Source organism: Protopterus annectens, chromosome 5.part0, assembly GCF_019279795.1.
Source record: "Protopterus annectens isolate FY-2018-M chromosome 5.part0, PAN1.0, whole genome shotgun sequence".
Lineage (NCBI taxonomy): Eukaryota > Metazoa > Chordata > Ceratodontiformes > Protopteridae > Protopterus > Protopterus annectens.
This window is the reverse complement of record NC_056735.1, coordinates 93,882,176-93,892,175: the sequence shown is the minus strand read 5'-3', so window position 1 is coordinate 93,892,175 and position 10,000 is coordinate 93,882,176. Positions and strand designations below refer to the sequence as shown.

Here is a 10,000-nt window from a genome sequence, read left to right as displayed (position 1 = left end):
TCAACTAGTGTGTTTATTGGAACTAATCAAGTACTGAGGTCACACCTTTCTAGGTCAGGTAAGTGGCATTATCCTGCTACCTGTTATCAGTTACCTGTATTTCATGAATAATCCTTGTGTTGTAGCTTTATAATGAACTTTGCGATTTTAAAGTAGGAGGTAGCAATGACAAACCAGTAGGTCCATGACAGCACAAAAAGTTAAAAAATGTGGCATATGCTTTACTAGACATCAGTTATCACATAGTTTTTAATTTTGTAACAGGCCTAGTCTCTTTTCAAAGCATTTCCTTCAGTTGTCAGTGTGACTGTAGAACGTTCCTGACTACTGCCAACCATACGTCTCAACTGTCCAGATTTTTGGCTTATATTTTTGGTCTGTTCCTAATAAAATGTGTGTTTTTTTGGCAAATTACTGGGATGATATGAGGACTGAATCTACTAAATAATGACATACATTTGAATTTCAGACTTCAAATCCTTCAGAAAATGTAAGTTAACACAACCCTTGTTACTCTAGCAACTTTCTAAGTTTATAAGAGCAATATTAAAAATATATCTCTATTCTGGGGTCTTTGTCCCCCCTTTTTGTTGGGCTTTGTTTAGATACCTTGCACTAAGAGATTAATGGGTATGTTGCCAACTCCAACCCCATGCTTGAGTTTAATACTGGCATGCATTAACCTATTATCATTGAAGCACTTTTGTTTTTTCAGTGAAGGTATATAAACATTATCTGTAACAGACCAACAGTTATACCAGTTTAAAGTTTGTTAGTGTTAACTGTAACAACTCTAAAGTTATAGCAGCCAGTATGAATCACAGCAGAGAGATCTCACTGTCAGGTTTTATGTGTAAAAGCTGACCTACAGTCACTTGAGTACCGCAGTAAAGCCCAGTGGACTTTCCTGGTGAACAAATGCTATAAATAAATAAGCAGACTATGCAATCACTATAATATACAATCCTCCTAGAATGCTACTTTTATCAGAATCTTATAATAATATAGCCTGTAGATTATATTACAGATATCACTTCACCACCAAAACTCGAAATAACAAAAAAGAAAAGCCACCGATTACCTATTCAAAATTTAATAAAAAGCAAATATCCAATAAAATCACAGTCTCTGTTCCAAAACACGTACTTTGTAACTGCTGCTACATACGATAAAATATCCTGTCACAGATTACAAAGCAAACACAGCATCACACGATGATATTTGTTGTACAAACTGCAAGCAACACACCAAAATAACTTCTCTAGCACCTCGGCTGTTCAGCCTTTACAGAGTATTCCCATTCTGTCTACTCTCACCTTTAAATACTAAAAGTTAAAAGTAATAAACCAATTAAATATATCACCCTCGTTATTCTAGTAAAGGAAACATTTCCAATGACATTCCCTATTCAACCCTTTTGGGATTAAAGTATTACATTTTAAAATTAAAATAGACTCCATCTTACATAATTTCTTTTTTATATCTAAATCATGAATTTGTTACACTTGCCCTAAAACTTTGGCCTCCAAGCCTTGTATATTCCCATTATGACATTCTTTAAAATGTAATGCCGCAGGGTTTCTTCCCTGCCTTTTCTTATATCTCTTGCATGTTCTTTAGTCTCTCCCTAAAACGTCTCTTGTTTGTCCTATGTCACTTTGCCGCGTGGGCATTTCAACGCACATACTATTCCTGCACTTTCACAGGAAAATGTGCCGTTACAAAAAACTTTTTTTTCATTTATTTTATCAAAGCTCTGTGTAACATACTGGCAACAACTGCACTTCCCACAAGGGAAAGTGCCTTGTGTTTGTACTTCTGAACTTATATTATCCAAAGGTAACTGAAACATCCCATGCACTACAAAATCTTTAATGAATAAGAAAACATAGGAAACTCATTTGCTTTTATTAACAAATGCAATAAATAAATAACAAACTATGCAATCACTATAATATGCAACCCTCCTAGACGGTTACCTTTATCAGAACCTTATAATAATATTGCCTGCAGATTATATTAGAGAAATGTTTATCCTTCTAATCATTTTGCTCATCACTCTTATTAATGCCTGCATCAAGAAAGAGGTAAGTCATGTACCTTTCAGTCATGATGTGAAGGTACCCCTCTCCTGCAGGAAAAAGCATTATGCAGGATGACATTGGCGCACAATGGTGGAGCATTTGTGGACAAATGGCTTTAGTTTTAGCTTTAATGTTGGGAATGCGATGAGTTTCACTGCAATGTATTGTATTGTTCAAGTCAGCAGAGGACTTTTTAGGGATGTTTACCCTTTTCTCCACTATGGAGTTACTATATATAATTTATGTGGGGGGAGGGCCCTGCTCTTTGTAAAATAAATATATGTTTTCATAGTGTTTTCAAATACTCAACTTCGATATTCATGCTTCAGAAACAGATGATTTGATAATTCAGAGAGTCAGATATTATCATCTTATATAAAAAAAACTGCTACAACTGTCTAGATACATGAAAACAAAGACAGTATGGACAAAATTAGATTCCATAGATTCCAGTGTAGCAACTGCCTCATGTACATGGACACCCATCTACTTCTCCCACCTAGGAACAATATTTGAGAGATGCAATTACATTAGGAAGTTAGAGTCTATGCACAAGCCAGTATATCTGTCACAAAGAAGGTTGTCAACACAATCACTGCACCTCAAACACCACCCACACCTACACAACACACACACATATACGGAAGTCCTCAAGAAAAACATACCCAAACAAAGGAGACCTCCGAGGCAAAAACACAATCTCCACAGCCCTCCAAACCATATACCACATATAGTCCACACACCTGTGTCTCACAGCCACTAAGGCTTAACCATAAACCCAACATATTAGTCATAGGAGACTCCATTGTGAGATGCACAGATGTGCCTCTCACCAGGCTGGATAAAAAAAAAGTCACAGTTAGATGTCTGTCAGGGGCCAGACACCACCATATCACATACCCACTCAAGTCTCTCAACAACAGGTACTGTTATGACTCTGTCATAGTCCATGTTGGCATGAATGACTTGAGACGTACCTCCCTGGACTATATGAAGAGAGACATGACTGAGCTCACTGAGTATGTGTCCCAGGCAGGTGTGTCCCTAGCCTTAAGCAGCATCCTACCATCACCCAGAATGATATAGAGATCACTGAGTATGTGTCCCAGGAAGGTATGTCCCTAGCCTTAAGCAGCATCCTACCATCACCCAGAATGATATAGAGATCACTGAGTATGTGTCCCAGGCAGGTATGTCCCTAGCCTTAAGCAGCATCCTACCATCACCCAGAATGATATAGAGATCACTGAGTATGTGTCCCAGGCAGATATGTCCCTAGCCTTAAGCAGCATCCTACCATCACACAGAAGGGTATAGAGATCACTGAGTATGTGTCCCAGGCAGGTATGTCCCTAGCCTTAAGCAGCATCCTACCATCACCCAGAATAATATAGAGATCACTGAATGTGTCCCAGGCAGGGATGTCCCTATCCTTAACCAGCATCCTACCATCACCCAGAATGATATAGAGATCACTGAGTATGTGTCCCAGTCAGGTATGTCCCTAGCCTTAAGCAGCATCCTACCATCACCCAGAATGATATAGAGATCACTGAGTATGTGTCCCAGTCAGGTATGTCCCTAGCCTTAAGCAGCATCCTACCATCACTCAGAATGATATAGAGATCACTGAGTATGTGTCCCAGGCAGGTATGTCCCTAGCCTTAAGCAGCATCCTACCATCACACAGAATGGTATAGAGATCACTGAGTATGTGTCCCAGGCAGGTATGTCCCTAGCCTTAAGCAGCATCCTACCATCACCCAGAATGATATAGAGCTCACTGAGTATGTGTCCCAGGCAGGTATGTCCCTAGCCTTAAGCAGCATCCTACCATCACCCAGAATGATATAGAGCTCACTGAGTATGTATCCCAGGTGGGTGTGTCCCTAGCCTTAAGCAGCATCCTACCATCACCCAGAATGATATAGAGCTCACTGAGTATGTGTCCCAGGTAGGTGTGTCCCTAGCCTTAAGCAGCATCCTACCATCACCCAGAATGATATAGAGCTCACTGAGTATGTGTCCCAGGTGGGTGTGTCCCTAGCCTTAAGCAGCATCCTACCATCACTCAGAATGATATAGAGATCACTGAATGTGTCCAAGGCAGGGATGTCCCTAGCCTTAACCAGCATCCTACCATCACTCAGAATGATATCGAGATCACTGAGTATGTGTCCCAGGCAGGTATGTCCCTAGCCTTAAGCAGCATCCTACCATCACCCAGAATGATACAGAGATCAATGAGTATGTGTCCCAGGCAGATATGTCCCTAGCCTTAAGCAGCATCCTACTATCACACAGAATGATATAGAGTCACTGAGTATGTGTCCCAGGCAGGTATGTCCCTAGCCTTAAGCAGCATCCTACCATCACCCAGAATGATATAGAGATCACTGAGTATGTGTCCCAGGCAGGTGTGTCACTAGCCTTAAGCAGCATCTACCATCACACAGAATGATATAGAGATCACTGAGTACGTGTCCCAGGCAGGTATGTCCCTAGCCTTAAACAGCATCCTACCATCACTCAGAATGATATAGAGCTCACTGAGTATGTGTCCCAGGCAGGTATGTCGCTAGCCTTAAGCAGCATCCTACCATCACCCAGAATGATATAGAGCTCACTGAGTATGTGTCCCAGGCAGGTATGTCCCCAGCCTTAAGCAGCATCCTACCATCACTCAGAATGATATAGAGCTCACTGAGTATGTGTCCCAGGCAGGTATGTCCCCAGCCTTAAGCAGCATCCTACCATCACTCAGAATGATATAGAGATCACTGAGTATGTGTCCCAGGCAGGTATGTCCCTAGCCTTAAGCAGCATCCTACCATCACCCAGAATGAAAAAGAGCTCACTGAGTATGTGTCCCAGGCAGGTATGTCCCTAGCCTTAAGCAGCATCCTACCATCACACAGAATGATATAGAGATCACTGAGTATGTGTCCCAGGCAGGTATGTCCCTAGCCTTAACAAGCATCCTACCATCACCCAGAATGATATAGAGATCACTGAGTATGTGTCCCAGGCAGGTATGTCCCTAGCCTTAAGCAGCATCCTACCATCACTCAGAATGATATAGAGATCACTGAGTATGTGTCCCAGGCAGGTATGTCCCTAGCCTTAACAAGCATCCTACCATCACCCAGAATAATATAGAGATCACTGAGTATGTGTCCCAGGCAGGTATGTCCCTAGCCTTAAGCAGCATCCTATCATCACCCAGAATGATATACACCTCACTGAGTACGTGTCCCAGGCAGGTATGTCCCTAGCCTTAAGCAGCATCCTACCATCACCCAGAATGATATAGAGATCACTGAGTATGTGTCCCAGGCAGGTATGTCCCCAGCCTTAAGCAGCATCCTACCATCACTCAGAATGATATAGAGCTCACTGAGTATGTGTCCCAGGCAGGTATGTCCCTAGCCTTAAGCAGCATCCTACCATCACCCAGAATGATATAGAGTCACTGAATGTGTCCCAGGCAGGTATGTCCCTAGCCTTAAGCAGCATCCTACCATCACACAGAATGATATAGAGCTCACTGAGTATGTGTCCCAGGCAGGTATGTCCCTAGCCTTAAGCAGCATCCTACCATCACACAGAATGATATAGAGCTCACTGAGTATGTGTCCCAGGCAGGTATGTCCCTAGCCTTAAGCAGCATCCTACCATCACACAGAATGATATATAGAGCTCACTGAATATGTGTCCCTGGCAGGTATGCCCCCAGCCTTTAGCAGCATCCCCACCATCACTCAGATGATATCTGAGATCTCTGAGTATGTGTCCCAGGCAGGTGTGTCCCTAGCCTAAAGCAGCATCCACCATCACCAGAATGATATAGAGAGTACTGGAGTAATGTGTCCTGTGCAGGTATGGGGTCCTAGCCTTAAGCAGCATCCTACCATCACACAGACACGATATAGAGCCTTACTTGTATGTGTCCCAGGCAGGTATGCTTAGCCCAAGCAGCATCAAACATCACCCAGAATGATATAGAGATCACTGAGTATGTGTCCCAGGCAGGTATGTCCCCAGCCTTAAGCAGCATCCTACCATCACACAGAATGATATAGAGCTCACTGAGTATGTGTCCCAGGCAGGTGTGTCCCTAGCCTTAAGCAGCATCCTACCATCACACAGAATGATATAGAGCTCACTGAGTATGTGTCCCAGGCAGGTATGTCCCCAGCCTTAAGCAGCATCCTACCATCACACAGAATGATATAGAGCTCACTGAGTATGTGTCCCAGGCAGGTATGTCCCTAGCCTTAAGCAGCATCCTACCATCACTCAGAATGATATAGAGCTCACTGAGTATATCCGAGGCAGGTATGTCCCTAGCCTTAAGCAGCATCCTACCATCACTCAGAATGATATAGAGCTCACTGAGTATGTGTCCCAGGCAGGTGTGTCCATAGCCTTGAGCAGCATACTACCATCACTCAGAATGATATAGAGTCACTGATTATGTGTCCCAGGCAGGTATGTCCCTAGCCTTAAGCAGCATCCTACCATCACTCAGAATGATATAGAGCTCACTGAGTATGTGTCCCAGGCAGGTATGTCCCTAGCCTTAAGCAGCATCCTACCATCACTCAGAATGATATAGAGCTCACTGAGTATGTGTCCCAGGCAGGTATGTCTGTAGCCTTAAGCAGCATCCTACCATCACCCAGAATGATATAGAGCTCACTGAGTATGTGTCCCAGGCAGGTATGTCCCTAGCCTTAAGCAGCATCCTACCATCACCCAGAATGATATAGAGATCACTGAGCATGTGTCCCAAGCAGGTATGTCCGTAGCCTTAAGCAGCATCCTACCATCACTCAGAATGATATAGAGCTCACTGAGTATGTGTCCCAGGCAGGTATGTCCCTAGCCTTAAGCAGCATCCTACCATCACCCAGAATGATATAGAGATCACTGAGCATGTGTCCCAGGCAGGTATGTCCCTAGCCTTAAGCAGCATCCTACCATCACACAGAATGATATAGAGATCACTGAGTATGTGTCCCAGGCAGGTATGTCCCCAGCCTTAAGCAGCATCCTACCATCACTCAGAATGATATAGAGCTCACTGAGTATGTGTCCCAGGCAGGTATGTCCCTAGCCTTAAGCAGCATCCTACCATCACACAGAATGATATAGAGATCACTGAGTATGTGTCCCAGGCAGGTATGTCCCTAGCCTTAAGCAGCATCCTACCGTCACCCAGAATGATATAGCACTGAGTATGTGTCCCAGGCAGGTATGTCCCTAGCCTTAAGCAGCATCCTACCATCACCCAGAATGATATAGAGCTCACTGAGAATGTGTCCCAGGCAGGTATGTCCCCAGCCTTAAGCAGCATCCTACCATCACACATAATGATATAGAATCACTGAGTATGTGTCCCAGGCAGGTATGTCCCTAGCCTTAAGAAGCATCCTACCATCACCCAGAATGATATAGAGCTCACTGAGTATGTGTCCCAGGCAGGTATGTCCCTAGCCTTAAGCAGCATCCTACCATCACCCAGAATGATATAGAGCTCACTGAGTATGTGTCAGGCAGGTGTGTCCATAGCCTTGAGCAGCATCCTACCATCACCCAGAATGATATAGAGTCACTGAGTATGTGTCCCAGGCAGGTATGTCCCTAGCCTTAAGCAGCATCCTACCATCACCCAGAATGATATAGAGCTCACTGAGTATGTGTCCCAGGCAGGTATGTCCCCAGCCTTAAGCAGCATCCTACCATCACTCAGAATGATATAGAGCTCACTGAGTATGTGTCCCAGGCAGGTATGTCCCTAGCCTTAAGCAGCATCCTACCATCTCACAGAATGATATAGAGCTCACTGAGTTTGTGTCCCAGGCAGATATGTCCCCAGCCTTAAGCAGCATCCTACCATCACTCAGAATGATATAGAGCTCACTGAGTATGTGTCCCAGGCAGGTATGTCCCTAGCCTTAAGCAGCATCCTACCATCACCCAGAATGATATAGAGTCACTGAATGTGTCCCAGGCAGGTATGTCCCTAGCCTTAAGCAGCATCCTACCATCACACAGAATGATATAGAGATCACTGAGTATGTGTCCCAGGCAGGTATGTCCTTAGCCTTAAGCAGCATCCTACCATCACACAGAATGATATAGAGCTCACTGAATATGTGTCCCTGGCAGGTATGCCCCTAGCCTTAAGCAGCATCCTACCATCACTCAGAATGATATAGAGATCTCTGAGTATGTGTCCCAGGCAGGTGTGTCCCTAGCCTTAAGCAGCATCCTACCATCACTCAGAATGATATAGAGCTCACTGAGTATGTGTCCCAGGCAGGTATGTCCCTAGCCTTAAGCAGCATCTTACCATCACACAGAATGATATAGAGCTCACTGTATGTGTCCCAGGCAGGTATGTCCCTAGCCTTAAGCAGCATCCTACCATCACTCAGAATGATATAGAGCTCACTGAGTATGTGTCCCAGGCAGGTGTGTCCCTAGCCTTAAGCAGCATCAACCATCACACAGAAAGATATAGAGATCACTGAGTATGTGCCCCAGGCAGGTATGTTCCTAGCCTTAAGCAGCATCCTACCATCACACAGAATGATATAGAGATCACTGAGTATGTGTCCCAGGCAAGTATGACCCTAGCCTTAAGAAGCATCCTATCATCACCCAGAATGATATAGAGCTCACTGAGTATGAGTCCCAGGCAGGTATGTCCCTAGCCTTAAGCAACATCCTACCATCACTCAGAATGATATAGAGCTCACTGAGTATGTGTCCCAGGCAGGTATGTCCCTAGCCTTAAGCAGCATCCTACCATCACCCAGAATGATATAGAGTCACTGAATGTGTCCCAGGCAGGTATGTCCCTAGCCTTAAGCAGCATCCTACCATCACACAGAATGATATAGAGATCACTGAGTATGTGTCCCAGGCAGGTATGTCGCTAGCCTTAAGCAGCATCCTACCATCACACAGAATGATATAGAGCTCACTGAATATGTGTCCCTGGCAGGTATGCCCCTAGCCTTAAGCAGCATCCTACCATCACTCAGAATGATATAGAGATCTCTGAGTATGTGTCCCAGGCAGGTGTGTCCCTAGCCTTAAGCAGCATCCTACCATCACCCAGAATGATATAGAGTCACTGAGTATGTGTCCCAGGCAGGTATGTCCCTAGCCTTAAGCAGCATCCTACCATCACCCAGAATGATATAGAGCTCACTGAGTATGTGTCCCAGGCAGGTATGTCCCCAGCCTTAAGCAGCATCCTACCATCACTCAGAATGATATAGAGCTCACTGAGTATGTGTCCCAGGCAGGTATGACCCTAGCCTTAAGCAGCATCTTACCATCACACAGAATGATATAGAGCTCACTGTATGTGTCCCAGGCAGGTATGTCCCTAGCCTTAAGCAGCATCCTACCATCACTCAGAATGATATAGAGCTCACTGAGTATGTGTCCCAGGCAGGTGTGTCCCTAGCCTTAAGCAGCATCAACCTACCATCACCCAGAAGATATAGAGAGATCACTGAGTATATTGCCCCAGGCAGGTATGTTGACATCCTACCATCACCCAGAATGATATAGAGCTCACTGAGTATGTGTCCCAGGCAAGTATGACCCTAGCCTTAAGAAGCATCCTATCATCACCCAGAATGATATAGAGCTCACTGAGTATGTGTCCCAGGCAGGTATGTCCCTAGCCTTAAGCAGCATCCTACCATCACCCAGAATGATATAGAGCTCACTGAGTATGTGTCCCAGGCAGGTATGTCCCTGGCCTTAAGCAGCATCCTACCATCACCCAGAATGATATAGAGATCACTGAGTATGTGTCCCAGGCAGGTATGTCCCTAGCCTTAAGCAGCATCCTACCATCACACAGAATGATATAGAGATCACTGAGTATG

The 10,000-nt window shown here is 44.4% G+C and overlaps 1 protein-coding gene across 1 annotated transcript in view; it reads left to right on the top strand.

Annotated features, from left to right (window-relative positions):
* LOC122802013 (glutathione S-transferase Mu 6-like) overlaps positions 1-10,000 on the top strand; it is a 246,524-nt gene that overhangs the window by 7,553 nt on the left and 228,971 nt on the right. The window lies entirely within an intron of this gene.